At 42.0% G+C, this 25,281-nt stretch overlaps 1 protein-coding gene across 2 annotated transcripts in view; it reads right to left on the reverse strand.

The window, feature by feature from the left end:
- The window catches only part of srcin1b (SRC kinase signaling inhibitor 1b), a 176,440-nt gene that overhangs the window by 145,300 nt on the left and 5,859 nt on the right, over positions 1-25,281 (reverse strand). The window lies entirely within an intron of this gene.

Raw genomic sequence — 25,281 nt, forward strand, 5'->3', positions numbered from 1 at the left:
TCAAGAGCCAGGATTCAAATACAGATTTCATTTAATGACATGCAAATAAATGTATAAGTTTGTATAAATGTATATTTTTCTGGATTTTTGGTTGATTTTCTGTCTCTCTGCATTAAAAATAAACTACAGTAAAGATTAGAGACTGTTCATTTCTTTGTAAACGAGCATTAATTATTTTTTAATTATTTCCCCATCTGTATGTGGTATTATTTATATAATAAAGCGTGAGTACGTCTCCTTTCCTCTACACGTGTGCAACCTCTGCATTGTTTCCACCACACAATCCAATTCTGTGTCATAAAATTTTCTATTTTCTAGTTTTCTTACTCCTCTGTGATAACAAGCTGACTATATTTGACTTTGAGACTGCTGGAGGGGAAAAATAAGACATTTGAAGATCATTAACATCAGTTCCAACCCCGCATAGTACACTATGCAATTATATTTTACACCAACTGAGAGCAAGGCCTCATCACCCAAGAACAGTGTGGGATCTTACCAACGCTCCTGCAGCTGAATGAGGACCAATCCCTGCAGTGAAAATCGGATTTTAGAGCAGACACATTTTATATTGAGCTGTATAACATAAAGTCAAAAGACTTTTTTAAAGACACATTACTGTAGACAGTTAAAGGTTTTAATGAGCAAGAGAACTTGATACTGATGTTACCATTATGATTTTTTAAAGAGAAGTAGTAAAATGACACAATTAGGTTATAAACGAAGTACACCGCAGTTAAATAGATTTAATATTGCCACCGTGTTCCTGAGGTTTTGGGAAAATCTTCAAAACTAAGAATTCCAAAGTGAATTTCCTAACTAATGCTTGAAAAGGAACACTTATGTAGTCCCACCCAGGGCTGGACTGGTAATCTGACTTTGGGCTGATGGACTGGTCTGAAGGGCCTCTGCACTCCATTTGTTCATTTGCATTGTTAATACTGGAATACCCAATCATATCTCTTAATGCGACTGCACCCTCCCCTACCCTTCGCTGTGCGCTCGTGCACCATGAAGAAAAAGTTAAGCATGGAAGAAGTGACCAAACGGTGGAGCTGAAAAGCTGAGAGAAAACAACATAAAGAAACTAAAAATAAATGCAGCAGTTCTGAAGATGTGAGGAAGAGACGGAGGAAAATGAAATTAACACGGTAAGAAAATAGATGGAGGGACATAATTAGCAAGAGAGAGATTCAAGGTTTCAGGTAAAATGAACGACACTGCTAACAGATAAAGTGTATTTCAGCTTATTACTGTGCAGCTAAGGACAACAACCGTACCAACTTGATTAAAACATGTTTCAACATCTATAACGATACAAAAGCTTTAATGTTCATTTGTGAATGGCAGAGCGAACTGGACTTTCTGGAAGTGTTCCTGAGCCCATGCAGTGATTTCCATGTCAGAATCATGTCTGTTTTTAAAGCAGCCATAAAGATCACGAGCATCCAAAAACTATTTTCTGCATTGTCCCGTGCACACAGAAATGTCTCCAGATTCTTTTGATTACGTAGATGTTGAGATATTCATAATTATATGTTGAAGAATTTGTAGATGCAGGTTTTTGTAGATTTGTGAATATCTGACCTTCCTTGCCTCTGAGAAACCTGGGCTCTCTAAGAAACTCTTTTCTATACCCAATCATGCCCGAGGGTTATACTATGAACTGAGTTCATCATGACTTTCTTTGTGTTTTTGGCTTGAAAAAACCTAAAACCCCAGTTAAGGCTAACTACTATCCTGACTGTGATTTTCAACGTTCCCTGTTAAGCTCTCTGCTTCAGGCTCTGTGTGATCCCTATGACTTATGACTTTAATTCATCACAAAATGATCCCTATGAGCGCCACCATCAGAGATGCTACCAGATGATAAAACGGTGATTAAAGATCTATAACTAAGCTAAAAATCAAATAGTAAAATGCAACACTGTTGCAAATAAGACAAGAAATTAATGCTGCAGAAAATCGTTTATCACACATAGCGGTAAAATAAACTTTTTCATTCCAGGTAATTATTTTAGCACCGAGCGAGCTCTCGCACATTAGGGCTCTTTACACTGGACCCATTTAAACATTAAAGGTTAAAGTCTCACAGCCAAATAAAGAGACGTGGAAAGTATATTAGTTGTTGGCAAATCAAAGGGAAATTAATTGAATTGATCGAACAGGTATTTATGGCGTGTGCTGTGTACTAGGAGCTGCATTTCCAGCAGTGTTAAAGAGACTCGGCAGCAGATTAGAATCAAGTATAAGACATTTTCTGCATCACTAAATTAATACACGCACGGTTTATGCCTCGTTCACTGGTTTTAGTACAGCTTAACTTGCCCATATAAAACATATTTCCCCAGCAGTGAATCTACACTTACAACACGCTGTGAATAAATGGACCAGTGAAAATGTGGCACTTCCAGCTGAGTTTAAACCGAAACTCGGAAAATATACTGCTCCCGACCAGGTTATGTGTTCGGCATAAGTTTCCATGGTGATTAAGGTAAAAAGAAAGCCACTTTTGTGACACAAAAAGCTCAGACTTTAAGCTCGACACAGCTCGCTCACCCTCAAATTGTACTTCGTAGTGCATCCCTATGATCCTACTTTGTAGTACCATTTTCCAGTCTCTTACTGGCCCAGTCCATGTTGCTGCCATCAAATTCAAACTGAGTTAATATAGTTCATAAAATATTAAAATGTCTCCGTTTAAACATTTGTTTTCTGTGTTCTGTTTTGAATAAAATATGAGCGTATGAGATTTGCAAATCATTGCATTTTGTTTACATTTACACAGCATCCCAACTTTTACGGATATCTGGGCTGTAGGCCAATATTGTTGTTCCACTGGCCTGGTCCACTAACATGCATGAAGTAAAATGAGTTTGATCCTGTTAATTCTCAGGACTGAAAGCCCGTTTTAGAGGCTCTCTTCAAGCTCTTGGGCATTTTATACCGGAAATCACTGCGTGGGTTCAGGAACTCTTGAACATAAAAGCGTTGCAGCTGCAAATATATTGATGACAAAATATAAGCAGAATAGGCCTTCTTTAAGCTGCTCAGGTATTTTTACACTAAATCCAGCTGTCGTGCCAGGTGGAACGAGTCAAAGGCATCTTCTCTTCACTGGCTGCAGATGTACTGCATGCTGCCTATTTATGTCAGTCACTTTCACTGCTATTCACTGCTGCAAGAGCAATCAGCAGCATAGAGAGCAAATTGGTCATGATGCTAAGACATGCCTTTTTCCTCTAGCTGGGCTTTCAGTTTGTCAGAGCTACATCCATCTGTATGTCTGTGTTTCTTTGCATGTTTAGACCAATTTCCTCTTCCTCTTCATGCCCACTCAAACGCTCCCGATTCCTAATTTAGCCCCAGAGTTTCTCCCCACCCACCCCCACACTCTCAGCCTACTCTGTGCGTATCCACGATGCTACAGAGCTCCAACATGTCAAACCACTCGCTTCGCCGTGATGGCTGCAGGGTGGAAACTGGAGCCCGGCGGATTATGAGTACGTCAAATTGGCAGAATGTATTAGCGTCACGCCGATCACCATCACGTTTACCCTCACTGGTCAATTATCAAGATAGATAGCTCAAACAGATAATAGCCTGCAGCGGCGCCTGCACCCATTTTCTGCTTAGTGGACAGTGGGGGGTGAAGTGGGATGGTGAGGGGAAGGGAGAGGAAGGGAAGTAAACCGTGTTGTTGTTGTGATTGGAAGGAAATGTTACTTTCAGCAGAGCTAAAATCAGATCGGGCAGACGGGGATAGAAGAAGAGGCAAAAAAAGAGGAGGACCTATGGGGCTGCACGCTGCGTTTGGATGCAGGCTGGGGGCCCGGGTGGCAGAAATATGGAGGGAGAGGCACACTTGTCATCCCAATGAAATCATTCTCCGAGGCTGCTGAGGAAAGCGAGGGCTGCACAGAAAAAGATGAGATCCTGTGAGTGTGTGTGTGCGTTTTGGAGGAGAGGGGTTGCAGCTGTGTTTATGTGCGTGGAAGAGACCGAGAAAATACAGCGAGAAACTGTTTGCTGATTACATCGCGGAGGCTTATAGGCATGCTTCCCCTCACACTTCTCCGTGTTTGGAGATCCAAATCTTAAATCAGCTCCCACACATGAACAAACAACATGAAATTCAGCAACAAACATCCAGCCCAGTGATCCAAAAACAAAAAGAAATCTGCTGTTCAGTACAGTGAAAGTTGCACTCGACTCGTTTCAGTGCAGGAGCGAAAGGGAAACAATTGCCTTAGATGTGATAATATTACACAACAATAAATGCATATGTAATAAAGCTCAAAAGGCTGTTGTCCATAAAACAGACGATGATATGCGACGGCTGAAGTGCATCTGCCAAAACTGCTTCCCAGGCTTCCTCATGCTTCATTATCCGTGTCCAAAATCCCTCCCAGTTTACTGTGTAGTGCGCTACATTCTGTTTCTATGTGCAAACTATGAGCAGATTCACTACTGTGGAAAATCTGACTGGTCCTGGCATGTATAGATTAATCCCCCCTCCCTCCAAAAAAGACCTAATCAGATGGGAGTCTAAGCCCTCCCAGACCTGACCCAAATAGACCGGAGCGAAGCAGAGCCAAAGTGACCCACATAGAGAGAATATACAAACACCAAAATCATCCATCAGTTAATTTGATTGATTAACGGGTGGCAGGGATTGAAAAGAGCAGTGACAGAAAGTCATATCCCCATGTTTGCACTCAGATATTGACCACACTCTTAATTAATCTGATTCCATTATGAACTCAACTCTCAGTTACTAAGAAAAAAAGAAAAGCATCATAACATGATTCACTTTTTTTTGCCATTTTTTTAAAGGTACGCTTTGGCCACAAGTCCAGACTCACTCGCAACAAGATCTATAACAATTAAGTCCTAATAGGTGCAGGTTTGGATACCTAAACCTGTGGAACAATCATTACCCGGTCGAACTCCTTCAACACCATCACTTCCTTTATCCTCGTTTATTTATTTCATTACTTTTTTAATCAGACTAATTTTAAAGTTTCAGAAAATCCCCTGTAGAAATGCTCATGTCCTTTAAGTTTAATAATGCATTATTTATTTTAATAATTTTTAAGTAATCGAGATTACACTTATCAATCAAAACATATGCACAGTAATTATGGGTTTTGCTTTAATCACATAGCTCTATATACAAACACACATGAGAGAAAGTAGTAAAGCTATTTGCTGCTGGACCTGTTTTAACTATAAGCAGTGTTGGGAAGGTTACTTTTAAAATGTATTCCATTACAGATTACATGCCCCAAAATGTATTCTGTAACGTATTCCGTTACGTTACTCAATGAGAGTAACGTATTCTGAATACTTTGGATTACTTAATATATTATCATGCTGTTTACAACTACATGAATGTACTATTGCTGTGATTTATTACTGTTACTGAAGGTCCGCGGCTCCGAACCGTAGTAAAGGGACCTCTGGCTAATACGGTGGGTTCTGTGTCGGCTCGTAGCCAAAAACTAGCTTTACTTTGTTGTCTGGGTCAACTTTGCTAGCGAGAGACAGAGAGAGGCGTTGAAAGGCTGCTCCCACGGGACTTATTGTTTCGGAGGAAAACACGAACACGGTGTACAGTCGAGTCTTAATAGCTTACTTACAACTGGGCTCGTCAGGCTCTCTTCTTGGCTGCAGTGGTTATTATTATATTTACATGCTTCCAGCTCCCGTTTTTGCTCGATGACAGCTCGTACTTTTCCTTTTTCTTCCTCCCTCGCTCACAGACACATAACGGGTATGGCAGTCCATTCTCCCTGCAGCACGGACTACACTGCCTATGATGCTACATTCTTTAGAGCTATACCTGTAGCATTCTGCCTGTTAGCTTAGCACAACAACAACAGGCGCTCTCTCACCCAGGAAACACGCAGAGAGAGAGAGCGTAACCCTGTAACCATGGCAACCGTAACGCTGCCGCCTGGAACAACAGAACGTAGCTGTCAAACAAAACCCAAACAGTCCTGACCCGCCACAATATGAAACAGGAAAGTACCGCTGTGTAATCCATTTATTTAACAAAGTAACTGTATTCTAAATACCACCTTTTTAAACGGTAACTGTAACGGAATACAGTTACTCATATTTAGCATTTTAAATACGTAACGGCGGTACATGTATTCCGTTACTCCCCAACACTGACTATAAGAAAGTTATATTCTCTTTTCTTACACATCTGTATTCTCTCTAAAGGTCAGCAGGGGGCGACTTTACTTTCTATGAAGCAACCTGTGGCTCTTCAGCCGAATGCTGCTCGCAGCCACACATTAAAATGAGGGTTAACCATAACCTTACTAATACATATACTGTACGTAATCATTTATCCTCCCAATCCCATTTACATCTGTCATCCACCTATCTGTATCAACACCTGCGTGTGCTGCGCTTTAACTCCTGTTGTTTGATTGGAGGAGCTAAAATGGCTCTTGTGATGTTAGCGAGGCGAAAACATCTGTTTGCCTCTGTGACCTCAGTAAATACTTTCATGATACAGTCTAACTTGCTGGTTTCTTGTCTTACTGACAACAAAATGATGTTTATTTTGTAATCCGGGCGCCACAGTAGTGCAATGGTTAGTGCTGTTGCCTCACAGCAAAAAGGTCCTGGGTTTGACTCCACCACGTGGTCACATATCTTTTCCCACGCAGTTAGTGAGGTTAGGTCAAGTGGTGACTCTAATAGCCCTTTTCCACTAGTACCTGCTGGTCTCATTGTCTACTCTGTTTTGGTTGTTTTCCATTACAATGAAGTACCACCTTATGTGCAAAGGGTTGTTATAGAAATGCAGCAGAAAGTCCTGTGACGACATTTATACGCAACACAACAATGGAGGACATGGAGGCGATGGTACCACCGCTCAGCATGTGGCTTTTTTTAGACTCACGGACCACAGTGATGTTTTTTGTGTAGCCATTTCCGTTGTTGCCTGGTTTATGATTTTCGTGAAGGACACACTCTCCTGACTCATCGAGTGATGCGACCGACCAGGCAATCCGTGGCGTGCAGTCTGTTGGCTTAATCAGTAGAAGAAAAGGAGGATTATACTTTGCTGTGGGATTGACATCAGCCAATGAGCATGTAATATCACTCCATGTTTTGTCAGATATCCTTGGTCATGTTACTGCTGAAAGCAGACCAGCTGAGAGCTTTTGTGAATTACTTCCTCTAGATGGATGCTGGTGACCAAAGGCTTTCTTTGGGTCATCTTGGCTCAAGAAGAACTAAACTCTTAGTGAGTTTGATTATCTTGGTTTTATACTTGCCAGAATCGTCCAGCCTCATTCTTAATGTAACATAAGGTAAGAAAACTGCATAAAGTTCGATCTAAAAGTAAATTAAAGTTCAAATGTTACATTAAAACTGCTCAAACAAGTACAGTTTACTCACTTTAAGTCATTGCTTATGTGAGAAAGTGTGCTACATGTTATAGATGTGAAAATTACAGTCATTTCACCGCATTTAGTTACAAAAACTCAACAGTAGCCATCACTATTAATAAACCTGATGTGGTGAATGAATGAAAGAGAGAAAGATTTTACATCCAGCTTTTCCCCAGCTGAGGGAAATGACTTCCTGCTAGCTCTCCACACATGAAAAATAATTTCTAAGCTGTTTATATATGTATGGAAAAAGCCATTGGGCATCCTGTGACCTGCAATTCAGACTGCAGCAAATGCATCTAAGTGCCTCATTGCCCAGTGCTCTCTGCCAGCTTGGACTGCAGTGGAAAAGTGAGAAACTCCGGTAAACCTTTACAAAGCACAAAATAAATGATGCCATTCCAAAAATAGTTTGAAACATAAGACAGAGCCATCCGTCAGACGAAACCTGAAAGTTAGTATCTGTGGACGAACATGATGCTATGGTTGACTTTGTTTATTACCTTAAGCAGCAGCATCTAATAAAACCTGGGAAGTGCTTACGGTCTCAGACAGCTGTGAAATAAGAGCCCCAGTGACAGCAGTAAACTGAGGCGCTTCTGTCTGCTTCATCCTGCAGTACAGCATCATAACCTCAAATGTAAATCTGGCTGCAAACATTGACACTGAGAACAACAACAAATCCACATAAACACCAGGACCAAAGATTTCCCAGCAGAACACATTGTAACGGCGGGAGTGATGACATTCACCCATCAGTGGTTTTAATCTCTGTTTGATGTTTTCATTAAAAGAATATAAAAGACTAAATGCTAAGAGGTTTCAGGGCTTTGCTGTACCATAAATTAACCTGCAGCTCAAGTCCCCAAATGATTAAAGGTGGATTCTGATCAGAAAAGAATTACCTGCAGTTGCTAATCTGTGTGATTTATTTCAACAGATTTTCTTTTCTCGAAGCAGGAAGTACTGATTAGTTTTCTTATCAGGCGTTCGGCCTCATTCTTTATTATTTTTCTACTGAAAAATCTCTTTTCACTTTGTGTAACAGTCAAACTACTAGTTGTTTCTGACCAGCAGTAAAAAGAAAACTGGGTAAGACTCTCAACCAAGATCATGGCTGAAGGGTAGGCTGGGGTGGCACTGACACCTGTTAAAACGCTGCTTTCAACCACAGGCTGGAGCCACACTGGGAATGACGGCGTCACCTTTTCTTCACAGACAGTGCACCATGTTGAGTATATCTATAGAATATGAAATATTACAGCCTGGAATGAAAGCTCTTGTTCTACTTGTAAATGCAAAACAATGCATAAACTTAAATGTGTCATTTGCCAGGTTCAAATGCTCCTTTGGTTCCTAAAAGCAAAGAAACACAGAACAGTTCAAATCCTTTCAGCTCCAATAAAGTTATCAGTGTGGATGTTCTCTGTGCTTAACATCCATGTATCCATGAAAAAGATGATAACTTGTAACTAACTCTGCATGTAAGCAACCAAGGAAGACAAGAGCATGGAGGAAATTCATGGAGGAGAGCTGTAGAAAGTCCTTAACCCATCAGATCTGATATCTGCCCCTTTGTGCACTGCCAGAGCTGCAAAATGACCTCTAGCAGGACACTGGTGTGAATATCTCTCACCAAAGCTGAGGGCTCGACCTCTTTTAGTGTTCACTGTGCTCATTGTCTGGCACCGTGGAGCCCGACTGCCATTTCCCACAGAATAACACAATTGGCAGAACTGTGTTTTTCACAGATGAGAGCAGGTTTAGAAAAGCTCTGAGGAAGACTTGGAGAACACGCTTCCTGTAACATGATGGTCCACGGAGGGACACAGATGTCTGGCCAACAGCACCCAACTGTCATCAGGTATCAGGATGAAATCCTTGGGCCACTGTCAAACCCTACACTGACGCAGTGGGTTCCAGAACAGCCATGAGACATTATGTTTCGGTTCAACCGATACCTCTAGGTTTCACCTCGGACTGTTCTGGAGCTCAGCGATACCCTGATCAATATCTGAGAGGAGATCCTCCAGCACAACATCCATCATCTCATTAGGAGCATTGTCAGGGATGGATACAAGCATGTAGGGCCACGTGAACTCCCGAATACCTGCGATGATATTTCGACAAAATGAACAGGTCTGCCAAATCTTTTATTTTTCACATTGATTTTCTAAGTATCTGTGAATTCAAACCTCTGTCGGTTTTCATTTCAATTTCCATCAAACGATGTGTCATGTTTTTCACTCCTAACCCATTACCCAGTCCAAATCAGTATCCAACAACGTATCCAACGTCTTTTTCCCATTGAAATCCTTTAAATTTTTGGGGCACTGTACGGTCATCTTTACCCGGAGGCTAGCTACAGCTATGTTTGGGATAATATAAACACACCAGCACAGTAAAGATTTAGGAGGAGGGTAACATAGCTCTCAATAAAAGTGATTGGCAAGAAGAAATTCCATCATGTGGCGAGAAAAAACGCACTGAAAATGAGCTCAAATGCAGGTAAGAGAAAGTTAGTCAATATGACCCGGTTCCTAATCTTACCTCTTAGTTGGACATAAAGTGTCAGGATCTGGAGACTCGACTGGAAAATTCCATCAGGCACCTGAGTTCCTTGGTCTCCACCCCTGGGCGGAGCCATCATCCCTGCTGCAGTCCTGCACACCTGAGACTGATTCAGGGCAATCTGGTTGAGGATTTAAGGCCCCCTCAGACTCTCCTTCACCGCCAGTTCGTCAACGACCTCACGTTGGTATTGACTCTACGGCTTTTTACGCTCTTGCCACTTTTTTCCTTGTTAACTTTGTTAACTTAACCCTCAACCTCAGCTCTCCGTGGATCATCTTCATATTCAGGAAAAATACAAGGACCCTCACCTGCCTGCCCTCCAGCCTCACTCGCCACCTTGGACACAGCGGGACTCAGGTCTGCCAGCCTCTCCACTACTCCGCTGCCTCTCCCTCAAAGCGAGGTTCACGCCGATCAGTCAGTTTCACCTCTGCTTGGATACCCTGCACCTGCCGCCTTCTTAACCCTGTTCTCTTTTCTTCCCAGACGCAACCGCTCCGTTCCCGTCGCAACCTGCTAGACCCCCGTTCACCCCCACTGTCACACGGTTACATCGTTAGCGACACCCTGCCACATATTCACTTGTTGACTAAATAATAAACACTGCAAACCGTTGAGCCGTCTCTGTTGTGGTTATCTGCAATCGAGTCCGATCTAGCTATCGGCCCGTGGCCATTGTGACAAAGTGATTCTTCTTTAGGGAGTTTAAATATTTGGTCCCCAGACCTTCATCAGTTTTCACAAACTTAGCTTAAAAACATGTTTGATTAGTGCTAGCTTTTTTTTTATTTATATATATATATATATGAGAGACAAAGCACTGCAACATTTAGCATTTTTTAAACAAACGAGCCTGTTTCAGCGCACTTGGATCCAGAAACAGAGTCGATATGTCTTCATTTAACAAGCAGATATCATTTTAAAAGATTTAAATGCCTTAGAGATTCTTTTTGTCGGTAATAACTCTTATGACAAAGTTTTCCAAGTCTGTCTTCTAAACTTTTTTATACCTCACAGCCTTTTTCTAATGATATCACCTCCTCCTCCCTCTGTCCTTCTCTAAGTCTCCTCTCCTCATTTCAGAGATCCATTATTCCAGAGGACAGAAGCTTTTCATTTCGCAGTCTGATCAGGGTTTAAGGAGGGCTACTCTGTGTAATCAGCTAATGAGCAGCTCGTTAACGGTTGCTCACTGTAATTTAGTCATCAACGCTGCCGAGCGGTATTTGCAGCGTTTGCTTTCGGAGGACACGTGTCGGAGCTGTCACGCCAGCTTAAGAGATACCAAAGAGCAGAGGGAGATCTGAGCTGTCGTATAGCACATGTAGAAACACAAACTGCTCACAACAACTCCACATACAACCGCATGACGTGTGCAAGCAGATGGCGGCATCTAAGCCGGCTGTTTACACAGACTGGAAATATCTCAGAAGATAAAGTATTTCTTTAAAGTTCATCTGTTAAGATTTTCTTTACTCTTCTTTCTTCACAGACCGAGATACGGTGACCTGAGATCATCGATGTAGAGTTTGAGGTCTTTAGTTACCTGCCAGGTTCAAAGTCCATTTCATTTCCTCACTTGTGCAAACATGCCAGCATGTAATGTAAGAATGGAAATGGATTCGTAAATGAACACAATCCATTTCTGTGCTGCAAACATCGGCACTGAAATGTTAGCTACAGCTGTGATGTTGAGCAAAGAGCCTCAGATTTTAGCTGCATTTTAAACACATTTTGATTACTGATGAATGTGGCTCAAAGTCTCAGATGGCTTCTAAACATATACAAATATTTGTATGAGCAAAGCTGAAACTGCCCATAAGATTGTTCTCGATTTCGACTGCTTTAAGAGTCAGTAGAAGAGAAGAATCGTCCAACTACTGCATTAGTCGTCAGGAAATTCTCTAATTAAGTGTCAGTGTCTGCTGGTTGTTCGTTAGTTTTACTCCACAACAACAATGCATAGCAGACAAAAAGCAGTGCATCACCTTTCTGCAGAGTTGTACAGCAGTGTGGAGTCTTTATTTGTGCTTTTTTACTCCATACTATAATTTTCTGCTTTGTTTTCTGTACAAACAAACTAACAAAAGCGCCATGTTATACCTTTAAACATATAGGTTAATATGCACAAATAAGTCAGCTGTAGCAGATTCTAATTGTTATGTCATGTTTCAAAAAGCCGACATTTCTTGGATTGAGAGCTGCAGAAAACTTGAAACTATAAACTGTATATAAAAGATGGAAGTAGCCACCATGACATAAACCACTTGTTTGTAAACATCGGGCTGCACTAATAAAAATCATAATTTAGAAATTGTTTTATGTTCAATCAGACCTGAAGCTGTTACTGATGATTTTACAGTCTCCGTTAAGTGTTTACTAAGGTCATGAATCAAGGAAGCTGAAATTTTGACAGTGACTTCTTCACAACTAAATAGATATCTTACTGAAAATGGAGGAGACGCTCCCTGCTGTCCATTAGAAATGTATTAAACTTTCAAATAAAATAATAGTTTTATTCATTAAAAATAAAAAATTTTAACATGGAGTTTTTTGGTCAGAGTGGACGCCACTGAAACCAAGACCAAACTCATTACATCCATCCATCCATCTTCATCCGCTTAGTTTCATCCGCTGCTGCCCCCGCGGCCCGGCCCACCTCCTCCAGCTTATCCGGGGGAACACCAAGGCGTTCCCAGGCGAGCTGAGAGATATAATCTCTCCAGCGTGTCCTGGGTCTGCCCCGGGGCCTCCTCCCGGTGGGACATGCCTGGAACACCTCACCCAGGAGGCGCCCAGGAGACATCCTTGTCAGATGTCTGAACCACCTCAACTGGCTCCTTTCGATGTGGAGCAGCAGCGGCTCTACTCTGAGCCCCTCCCGGATGGCCGAACTTCTCACCCTATATTTAAGGGAGAGGCCAGCCACCCTTCGGAGGAAGCTCATTTCTGCCGCTTGTATCCGCGATCTCGTTCTTTCGGTCACTACCCACAGCTCGTGGCCATAGGTGAGGGTAGGGACGTAGATCGACCGGCAAATTGAGAGCTTCGCTTTTACACTCAGCTCCCTCTTCACCACGACGGACCGGTGCAGCGTCCGCATTACTGCAGCTGCAGCCCCAATCCGTCTGTCGATCTCCGGCCCCCTTCTCCCATCACTCGCGAACAAGACCCCGAGATACTTGAACTCCTCCAGTTGGGGCAGGAACTCATCCCCGACCCAGAGTGGGCACTCCACCCTTTTCTGGCTGAGAACTATGGCCTCAGATTTGGAGGTGCTGATCCTCATTCCCGCTGCTTCACACTCGGCTGCGAACCGTTCCAGTGCGAGCTGGAGGCCCTCACCCGATGAAGCCAACAGAACCACATCATCCGCAAAAAGCAGAGATGAGATTCTGAGGCCACCGAAGTGAAAGCCCTCCGCCACTTGGCTGCGCCTAGAAATCCTGTCCATAAAAATTATGAACAGAACCGGTGACAAAGGGCAGCCCTGGCGGAGCCCATCACCCACCGGGAACGAGTCCGGTGGGTCATTACTTTAACGACTTATCCTATATGAAGCGTAGAATAACATCGTAATTTAAATAACTAATATCACATTATATACAATAAGATAAGAAACTAGCTCATCAGCTTTACTGAGGTCACAAACCAAATGGTTTCCCGTGTACTTCTCGGCAGTCAAACTTCCTTTATCAACCAGAGGATCTGCCCTCTGCTGGTGAGAGAAGGGAGGGTGAGGGCACCTATTTCCATCTTTTAACTGCAGTCTTTGCTTGGAACCGGGAGTCATTGTGTTGGAGCTCAATATGTTGTTCTTTAACATTATGTTCTGTTTGCACTCTTTATTGTTCTCGCAGATGTCTGCAGCAGACGTGTAAAAGCTGCTTTTTGTTTGTCAGATTCACTTTGAGTAAAAAAACAAACTGTCACACACCAAGACTCGCTCTCATCTCTAAAATCAATTTCTGTGCAATTCAGGTTACAAACCTCACTATATAATCCTGTCCTTTAAAGAAACAGCACGCGATATGTTTTACGGTGTCAGAGTGGGTCTGGCTACACGCTGAGCGTGCCCAATTCATTGTGAATATATGAAACAACATGTTGTGCTTGTAGTCCAAATCAATGTCACACAGACAGACAAACACATTGAGGCATTTCCTACAGCATACTCACTACCTGTGACAGTGTGCGTCTCCTTTGTGCTTTTTGTGACCTGACGTGAGACAGCAATGCCATCTGATAGGCTGTTCTCTACCTGAGATACCACGGAAATAGCAGTCCTTATCAAGGACAAAACATTACAGCTGTAAAAATCTGGAGATGAATATCTGAGTCAGTCTCTCAGGGAGCGCTGTCAAATTAGTCTATGAATTTCCTACTGCACCCGGAGAGTATGTGACAGCAGCAGCAGGAAGACCTTGAAATAACCTCCTCGAATACACATTTCTCCATGATGGTTTTAAACGCCTCTCCTATAGCATTTCAAAGCTACAACAAAGACCGTTTGAGCTACGTCTCCAGAGACGGTGCCGAAGAATGCAAGAGCACCTGTGTAAAAACATATGCTGCTCTCAAATTTACCCCGACTGCTGAGGGAGACGAGAAAGCTGCAGAGACGAGCTGGTTGGCCGACGTGTCTGATGAGCTAGGAATCAAACATCAACTAAATATACACAGCTGGGAAGTCTGGGCCTGCTTCAAAGGAGCTTTTAAAGTCTAACAGTAGATTCTGTCTCGAACAACAACTGAGATTTAAAACAAGAGAGAGCCTTACTGTGAACTTTAATATAATAATCATGTATATTAAAGAAGTTAAAAAGTTAATAGACCCTTTTCACGGCAGACATTTTGACCTTCTACAGCTACAGGTATAGCTAATAACATTTACGAGCTCTCCGGTGTTCCAGCATGCACAATATGAAGACCACGGAAAGGGACAATGGCAAGAGAAGTGTGCTGTGGGAAAAGGTCTGCAAGCTGTTAACATTTAACAAGTCCCTGGTGGGAGTTAAAGAGGCATTTCACCAATTTTATATGCCAAAGTCAATTTGCAAGTCACAGTAAGAGCTAATCAGGACGTGGAAATGGTTCTAATAGATTTGGAGCAGCTTTGTAAAGCATGAGTACGAGGCCTGAGAGAAAGACGATCTTTGACAGGCAGGAAGGAGCGAAAACCCAAACAGTGACTGGTTAGCAACCACCAGGAAGAACATCAGCGACAGTGATGATCATTTAAACAAACATCGTCAGCACACAGCAGGGTGAGAGGTTTATGTTCAGTGATATCTGAGCTGAAAATGTAACCACAGGAGGAAAGGAGGTCAGCGATTGTGCAGCCTACAGGAGGAGCGCAGAAGTTGCATGCCGCCCTCAGGCAACACACGTGTAAAGAGGAAGAAACGGCAACATGGGAACCAGAAACAATGGAATGGAAATGAAATTCAGCTCCTCTAACACCCATTAACAATGAATCATTGGCCGAAGAAGCATTTATCCTGTTTGTCCTAACACTTGTTTTGGTGCAGTGCAGTTTTTGTGCAAAGGTCATTCAGCCTGGCGAGCTAAAGTGTGCAGTTTTACCTGTATTAAATGGACTGGTTCTTATATAGTGCTTTTGTACTGGAGCACTCAATGCACTTCATACAGTATGTCTCGTTTCACCCACTCATACAAGCACTTTTCTTTCTATGTCTAAGTGCTTTCTTACATTCATGCTCCGATGAACGCATCAGGAACACCTCAGGGTTGCAAAGGAAACTTTGGTGTGGATTTAAGCAGCCAAGGAGCAACCCACCAAACGTCTTAGCAGATGACTCTACAGCCTGATCCACCCCTGCAAAGTCCTGGCAGTTTTGAGTTAAGATGCATGAACAGGTAGTGTCACGGTTTGCACTGGTAGACCGTGTGGAGGGAGGAAGAGGACACAAATGCGAACCAGGAACTAGAACGAAAATATAATTTAACAAAAGGCGAACCGTTTATTTGAGGCTGGGAAAAGGTACAAAACCGAAGGCAGAAGCACACTGAGGCAAAATTTAATTCTACACACAAGAGACAAAGAATAAAACCCTGAACATGGAAAGATGACGAAAACTCAACTGACAACCTGACAAGGAATGAATGAAAACACACAGACTAAGGCTACGTTCACACTGCAGGCGAAAGCGCATCAAATCCAATTTTTTTGACCCTATGCGACCCATATCCGATCATGGTGTGACAGTGTGAACGGCACAAATCCGATATTTTCAAATCTGATCTGGGTCACTTTCGTATGTGGTACTGAATCCGATACATATCCGATGTTTTAGAAAGCGACTGCTGTTTGATGGTCAAGTCACATTAAATCCATCTTTTACGTCACTGACACAAGACAGACGCCAATTATCAGCGCCGGAAAAGCGCCAGAGAAGACATCGCGAACGCTTCCTGGCCATCCGGTGAAACTGTTGGGAAGACAACGTTGGAGAAACGTGAACATTTTATTTGTTCTGTATAATCTGCAGATTCTGACAGAAATCTGCAACTATCCTTTGAAGCAGCGCTCCTCTAAAACAGCAATAAGGATCATTATTAGGTTATTTACATTATTATGTAAATAACAAAATAACTTAAAGCAAAAATTGGGAAACGTGAAGTCCGAAGTCTTTATATTAACGGCCATCAGTCAAACAATACTGTTGGTCTGGGTCTAAACACAGCGCGTTGTGTGTGACGTCTTCTTTTGCGCATGCGGCCGCTTTGAGCGTTCACACTAGAGCGCGTTTGCTGTCGCATTTTATTTGTAGTGTGAACGAGCAGACAAAAAAAAATCGGATTTGATCAAAAAATCAGAATTGAGCATCAAGACCTGCAGTGTGAACGTAGCCTAAATGCACACAGGAGGTGATCAGGGGAAGTGGAAACACACGGGGAAGCAGCTGATTAGAGTGAACATAACAACGTTACATTGGAAGTGAAACTAAACGCAATGAACATGGGACACCAGACCTCTAAAATAAAACAGGAAACAACAACTGCAGGCCAGTCGGTGGGGATCGAGTTGCCCAGTTAACATCGATTGAATTTGCAAAAGACGGGATGTGCTGGTAGAGGCTGTCTGCTAGCAATCAACACAAAATGATGTTGCAACAACAAAAAAGCTTTGCAAAATTTGCAGTTAAGTAAACGACCTTTGCGATAAAGCTTTTGCTTTAAGTAGACGTGACTAGTAACTAGTAACTATAGTTAATTACTTTAAACATAACTGGATTCAGGAGTTTGACACATTGTTACATTCCTGTTTCATCTTTTTGAGAGCAATATCCAGAACAAACATGAGGTAGGTGCATCCTAGATATTGTAATATCATTTAGATTTAAAAGTAACAGGATATTGTCAGTTATGAGCTCCAAAATTTCAGCCTTATTAAGTAAGTACTTCAAACTAAATGTTTAAGTCATTGCTGGAAACTTCTATGTGTAAATTGGTTTACAATTTTGCCCACTCCTACTGAGTGGTCTCTGAGGTCCTCGTGGGCTTTGTTGTCATAGATATTAGGACTCTGTTGCAGCTGCATGGCTCTGTAATTTCAAAGGTAACCTCCCACACTGTTGACATTCTTATTTGTCAGTGTGTGTTGCGAGTTCTAATGTAATCGTACAACAAGTCGACTGCTGTTGTTGGTGTGGTTTATATTTCACATCTTAATTTTCCCTACGAATTCAGCCATTTCTTGCTCTGTTAGCATTCCCCTTGTGCCCAATAAAGCAGGAAAATGAAAATAAATCATATTTTAGGCTCCGGTGGACAAAAACGCCTCTTTAATTTGGTACACAACACATTTTCAAATAAACACAGAACATGCAGAATCATTAAAGAGCTGCATGTCCACCACCAAACATCTGCCACATTAGTAATGCCACTCAGGCTGATACATACTGCAGGGATCTACTGACTAATGACGGTAATCAAGCACGTCTACAAGCATGTGCATTTAAAAAGTCCAGCCTTGCACGATAACGTATAATTATTGTGAAAACTGTGATAAATGGTCGACTGTCTAACCTTTCACTGAGTTTAAATGTGAGAATACCGTAGCAGAGTGCACACATTAGCAGGCCTGAGGTCATTATCAGCACTTTATGTCCAGAAACTGCCAATTGGAAGAGAAAATGGGAACAGGCTGCTACTGAGAAAAATCTGACACAGTAGTTTGCAATTAAGCTGATTTATAACAAAAGCAACCAGAATCTCCTTCCCAAGAGACAATTCTCTGCTTTATTCTGACCATTTGTCTTCCACATAGCAACTGGAGGCCGGATGGCATAAATACTGATGACACGGTCGCCAGCAAAAACATAAAAAGGTTGCTTTGCTTTTTGTCTGCCTTTCCTATTTGTCATTCTGAGATTGGTTTTTTCGCCAAATGCCTCTTTTTTAGCCAGTTATATTTATCTTCATATACAGGACAGATCATCAGCATCCAATAACAACCGTCTCCTGTAAGAATGATCCTCCGTCTCTTCTCTGCCATGCATGGCCTAATGCAGCAGTCTTAGGCGAGCTTGCAAGATGAAAGTCACATGCACCCCGGGCCCTAAAGCGGGTCAAGTCGGTAAAATTTTAAAGTGGATGGATTGATGCTCTAAGAGTGTCCTAGAAACAGTGTGGTGGGACTCAAAAACAGAAACACCCTGCCAGTGTTGGGAAGGTTACTTTTAAAATGTATTCCACTACAGATTACAGAATACATGCCCCAAAATGTATTCTGTAACGTATTCCGTTACGTTACTCAATGAGAGTAACGTATTCTGAATACTTTGGATTACTTAATATATTATCATGCTGTTTACAACTACATGAATGTACTATTGCTGTGATTTATTACTGTTACTGAAGGTCCGCGGCTCCGAACCGTAGTAAAGGGACCTCTGACTAATACGGTGGGTTCTGTGTCGGGCTCGTAGCCGAAAAATAGCTTTACTTTGTTGTCTGGGTCAACTTTGCTTGCGAGAGACAGAGAGAGGTGTTGAAAGACTGCTTATTGTTTCGGAGGAAAACATGAACACAGCGTACAGTCGAGTCTTAGGCTATGTCCACACGTACACGGGTATTTTTGAAAACTGAGATTTTCCGTTTTCGTTTTAAAAAATAATCCCGTCCACACGTAAAGGCAGAAATGAAGGAAAACGCTGCGAGGAACATGCCAAAGCAACAGGTGGCGATATATTCCTAACCGTGCAGAAATGTTGGCCAATCAGAAGTCTAGAAGCCTCGGTGGGGAAAAGTAAACAAAGTTGGGGCATAGAAGCAGAACCGAGCAGTGTGGAGGGACAGTAACTGTGTGTGTATATGTAAGCATTTAAACACTGCAGAGAGAACAATTAACAGTAACAGTATTGTAGAAATTCATTTCACCGAAACAACGTGGTGCACAGTGACGTCAAAAAAATGCGCACACCTTTGACGCTGCATTTTTTCTCGTCCACACTTAAATGCAAAAACTGAGTTTTCAAAAATATCCACCCTGGCTGGAGTTTTTAAAAATCTCCGTTTTCAGTGACCAAAAACACCGCTTACCTGTGGACGAAAGGTGCAAACGCATAGAAAAATCTGCGTTTTCAAAAATACCCGGGTACGTGTGGACGTAGCCTCAATAGCTTACTTACAACTGGGCTCGTCAGGCGCACTTCTTGGCTGCAGTGGTTATTATTATATTTACATGCTTCCAGCTCCCGTTTTTGCTCGATGACAGCTCGTACTTTTCCTTTTTCTCCCTCCCTCGCTCACAGACACATAACGTGTATGGCAGTCCATTCTCCCTGCAGCACGGACTACACTGCCTATGATGCTACATTCTTTAGAGCTATACCTGTAGCATTCTGCCTATTAGCTTAGCATAACAACAACTGCGCTCTCTCACCCAGGAAACACGCAGAGAGAGAGAGAGAGCGTAACCCTGTAACCATGGCAACCGTAACGCTGCCGCCTGGAACAACAGAACGTAGCTGTCAAACAAAACCCAAACAGTCCTGACCCGCGACAATATGAAACAGGAAAGTACCGCCGTGTAATCCATTTATTTCAACAAAGTAACTGTATTCTAAATACCACCTTTTTAAACGGTAACTGTAACGGAATACAGTTACTCATATTTTTTGTATTTTAAATACGTAACGGCGGTACATGTATTCCGTTACTCCCCAACACTGCACCCTGCAAAAGAAACCCCAGTCTAATGGGGTGACTCTCCTGATCATGACTAACCTGATTGGACAGATGGTTTATTTATAAAGAGCCATCTGAGGAGTCATCATTGGCAATTAAATACTTGGCAGGTAATTGGATGAACCATCTGTCTGTCACTGCTACCTTTAGCCAACCAGTTCAACAAACTTCAGAGCACGAGGAAGATCAAAACCAGTGTTTCACAAATCAAGACCTGAGGATAAAATCTGTTTGTTCATTTGCAATTTGGAGGTTTGTTTTGTGAGCATTTGGTTTCCCTCTAAAAGGCCTGCCTCTATGCTACATTTAAACAACGTGACCTTTTTTAATTGAACTGATTTGTCACATTAAGGCCTTTAAGACACAATGTAAAAACTGCAAGTAGTTGTAAGTATATAAGTAAATGTGTGACCATGTAATAGACAAAGCAAGCCAGTAAGATAAATACTGTATGTCTGGTTTTTGATGTGATGTCCACTTTCCAACATTAGTCCTCTCCTCTGGGTGATGCAGTGGAGGTTCCATGTCATCACATTCGGGCACCTGTTCCTGAGAAACAGGAGCTTTCTAGTGCGTCACTTTTTGTTCAGCACAGACCACCAAACCCTACTTTTAACTCATCTCTCCAAATGACTGCAAATAGCTGTAGCATACCTGTCACATGCTAGTTTCATTCTGCAGCGGTTCCTTTTTGCTCGTTTGGTTTTGGGTTGTTTTTCCCCCACACAGTTTGGAGGTCAGAGCACTATTTGGTTGCATATTTTTCCAGCTTGTACAGTCTCATCTAATCTCATCCCAACACACAATAATAGGCTGGATATCTGACAGTGACAACTTCCAGGTCTTGGACCTCATTTTTTAAATTTTTTGGAGCGGCACACAGAGCTCTTATAGTCACCTTTGTTTTTCCTGTTTGTATAGACACATCAAATCTCACCATGACCATCACCATTTTAGATGTTAAACTGGGCTGCCTATGTTGTTGGTGTTATACCAAGTGCTCACGACTCAGGATTCAGGAAGTGGGAACAAAAAGGAATAACAGCGATTTGTACAGTGATGAAAAATGGCCATTTGATGAGTTTCCAAGATTTAAAAGATCAGTATAGTCTAGAGAAAACCGATTTTTACCGGTACCTGCAACTCAGAGACTACTTTTCAAAGGAAGTACGAAGTTTGCGTACGTCTTATGGCATGCTGAATTGCGTAATTAAATCATACAGGGGCCTCCAATTCAAGGAAATCTCTGTACTATATAAAACTCTAAGAGAGAACACGGCAACATCAACTGAATACATAAAAAAGAAATGGGAGCAGGAAATAAAAACTGATATCTCAACTGAGGAATGGTTAGATATGTGTGAAACCCAGAACACAACGACTAACTCAAGATGCTGGAGAGAATTTGGATGGAAACATCTTACTCGATTCTTTATTACACCAAAAATCAAAAGTAAACAGACTCAAGACAGTTTGCCATGCTGGAGAAGATGTGGTAACATGGAAGCACGCCATACGCACGTGTTTTGGGAGTGCCTGAAACTGCATAATTTTTGGAAGTCTTCTTCAAAAGACAGGTTAAATATTGTTGGAGAAATCTATGCAATGGAAAAAATGACTTACATTCTCAGATTAAAGGAAGATATTTTCGTTGCTAAGTGGGAGAAGTGGACATTATATGGCACCAAGGAAAATTAATGAACGAACAAAACATCTAAGGTCTATAACTCTGTATATGTATTGATGCTTGCCCGTATAAAAGTACGTATATAAGCTGGAGTATGTATGCTGCGGAGTAAAGGCAGGTATGCATACGGTAGTTGATTAGAGCATATTTCTCCTGTTTTGGCTTCCCTTCATTGGCTTCCTGTTAAATCCAGAATTGAATTCAAAATCCTGCTCCTCACATACAAGGTCTTAAATAATCAGGCCCCATCTTATCTTAATGACCTTGTAGTACCATATCACCCTATTAGAGCACTTCGCTCTCGCTCTGCAGGCCTACTTGTTGTTCCTAGAGTATTTAAAAGTAGAATGGGAGGGAGAGCCTTCAGTTTTCAGGCCCCTCTTCTGTGGAACCAGCTTCCAGTTTGGATTCGGGAGACAGACACTATCTCTACTTTTAAGATTAGGCTTAAAACTTTCCTTTTTGCTAAAGCATATAGTTAGGGCTGGACCAGGTGACCCTGAATCCTCCCTTAGTTATGCTGCAATAGATGTAGGCTGCCGGGGGATTCCCATGATGCATTGAGTTTTTCCTTTCCAGTCACCTTTCTCACTCACTATGTATTAACAGACCTCTCTGTATTGAATCGTATCTGTTATTAATCTCTGTCTCTCTTCTACAGCATGTCTTTTATCCTGTCTTCCTTCTCTCACCCCAACCGGTCGCAGCAGATGGCCGCCCCTCCCTGAGCCTGGTTCTGCCGGAGTTTCTTCCTGTTAAAAGGGAGTTTTTCCTTCCCACTGTCGCCAAAGTGCTTGCTCATAGGGGGTCATATGATTGTTGGGCTTTTCTCTGTATCTATGAAGCGCCTTGAGGCGACATTTGTTGTGATTTGGCGCTATATAAATAAAATTGAATTGAATTGAATTAGAATTGGCACCCACACCTTTTGTTCGCTTTAGTTCCGTTTGTTTTGACTGTGTGCTTGCATGGTTATTTCTCCTGTAATGCAATACATGTCTGTGTTTAAACTGTGACAAAACTATCAATAAAAATTACAGTGTCAAAAAAAAAAAAAAATCTCACCATGACAATAATTTGGCAGGTAACAAGTAGCATGTGCTACCAGGTACCAGAAAAGACTAAATGTATGCATTATAAAACAGGAAAAGGTCACATCCACCATCACTGCCACAAACTGCTGTTCAGACTGTGTGCAGTTTAAGTTTCATTGAACACTGGTCTGCCTTTATGATGTAAATTGTGCTATAATTTAGATCACAGCACCAGCAGATAGGTCATCCTTTCTTTTTGTTGCGCTGATCTAAAAGTGGAGTACTGCGGAGGCCTGCCATTGTGCGGCTTATTCAGGCATCAACACCGGCAAGACTCAAGAATTCAGCTGCCAAGCAAAGTAAGGTCATCCTGTCTCGAACACCTTGAGCCACTCAGGTGAGGCTTTGATGAGCTTTCTAAGCCTCATTCAGCTCCTCTGTGAGTAAATCAGACAGGCTGCTGAGATCCTCGGTCAGCTTTACAGAGCCAAATTAACTGAGATTTATTGTTAATAACACTCTGATGTGTTGTGTCATAAATGTTTCACTGCTTCCTCTCAAAGGGAAGGCCGAGATTGTTTAATTATGCACATTTACTGGCTAAGAGTCTTGCTCCATTTCAGCCCTGCAGCTCTTAAATGCGGGCTCTACAGTGATAACACAGTCAACCAATAAAAGGAACTTCCATCAATATCCATTTTATATGAACGAGTGAATGAATGGAAGCATTTCTGCAGGACTGAAGAGAGCAGACTTAGTGTGGCTCACTTCGACAAAGTGTCCTTGAACAGGAAACAGACTCCCTGCCAGCTCCACAGGTGCTGCTCGCGTCCTGAACTCCAATCAAAAGGCAGTTTTCAAAGAGGAGAGTGTCTTCAGACAACAGGAAGATTCATACTTCACAAAGACACTTTAGGATACAAGCTGTGTCCCACCTTCACAATGCAGATAAGAGTCGGTTACATCTACAGGCTGAAAATATTTAGCGTAGAAGCCGCTTTGAGCTCACTTTCATTTGTGTTTGCTGTTTAAATGAGTGCTGTGTGTATGTGGTGATGGAAGCACAGCAGCTGCCACAGTGTAAGTGGACCACAGTTAGATGGCATTCACGACAGGAAACTAAAAGACGCTTCAGTCTAAAGACACTGGTCACATGTTTGTGTCTGAGCAGGAAAATGAGCAAAATGTATGATAGTAAAGCCAGTGTTCTGACAAAAGGTCCGACTTTGTCAAAACATTCTATCGTTGCCTAAATTTATAGTCATCTCTATCAATCTTATCAGAATATACTAGCTTACGTGGTTTAAGCCTCCATCGTACATATCTATAGATAGGACGTTTTAATGGCCAAATCACACTATCAAAACATGCTTCCTGCTTGGATTTATTTAGGTAGGACGAGTCCACTAACTGCAGGACGACTCAAATTAATTGACAAGGTTTATGCTGTATGCCAGGTTACAGAAGTTTAGAAGTACTAAATCAAGACCTGAAATATGACTTCAACTGAGAATCCAAATTGGAGTATTTTTGCACAAAAACAAAACGCATGTTGGCTTTAGAAGAAACAAGTATCAACTGTAATAAAGAAGTAAAACATATAATACTAATCTTTTTTCACACGCACGAGATCGGGGTAGGATCAAATCATAGGCGTGTACTATTAACACTGAAAACATGGCTGTTTTGAGTTTTTGAGCAGTAACAAGTAGGGCAGCCTGTGTGTTGTCAGTACACCGGCCCCTTCAGCACATCATAGGGTGAAATGTGTGCTAATACTGGTTAAGCCACTATGTAGTGTCTGCATTATGGGGTTGAGTTGCTTTGAGGTAGATTTGGAGCAACGTTACTTGGGCGGGCCACGCAGATAAACTGTGTGATATATTTTTATTTATTTCCACATCTGAGATGACAAAGTCAATTTATTGTTGGTCTTATTCTGGAATTTCAGGAGTTGCTATCCAACTACCTCCCATCCTTGGCGTCTCATATTTCCTTATGGGCAGGCTGCTCACGTCGCTGTTGTGATACTCAGTGTGAGCCAGCTGTCAGACAAACGCTGACTCCAGAGGCTGGTGTCAGTATACACAGTATTAATGTTCTTAGTACTCATCAGTAAAACTGAGTCTTACTGGTGATATTCTACACCTTCACAGTCCGGTTTGGGGATGTTTTGGTCTAAGTCTAAACTACAGACTATGTAAACAAGATATCTGGCATTAAAAACTTGATGATTAATCTTTCGTTAATTTCGAAGACGACGAAGAGCATTTTTTAAAATGAACAACTTTCATTTGTCCTGTTTTACGTAGGATGCAAGTCACGGCGGGACACGCTGGTGAGTTTATGAAAC

The sequence above is a fragment of the Neolamprologus multifasciatus genome, chromosome 8 (assembly GCF_963576455.1).
Source record: "Neolamprologus multifasciatus chromosome 8, fNeoMul1.2, whole genome shotgun sequence".
Classification (NCBI taxonomy): domain Eukaryota; kingdom Metazoa; phylum Chordata; class Actinopteri; order Cichliformes; family Cichlidae; genus Neolamprologus; species Neolamprologus multifasciatus.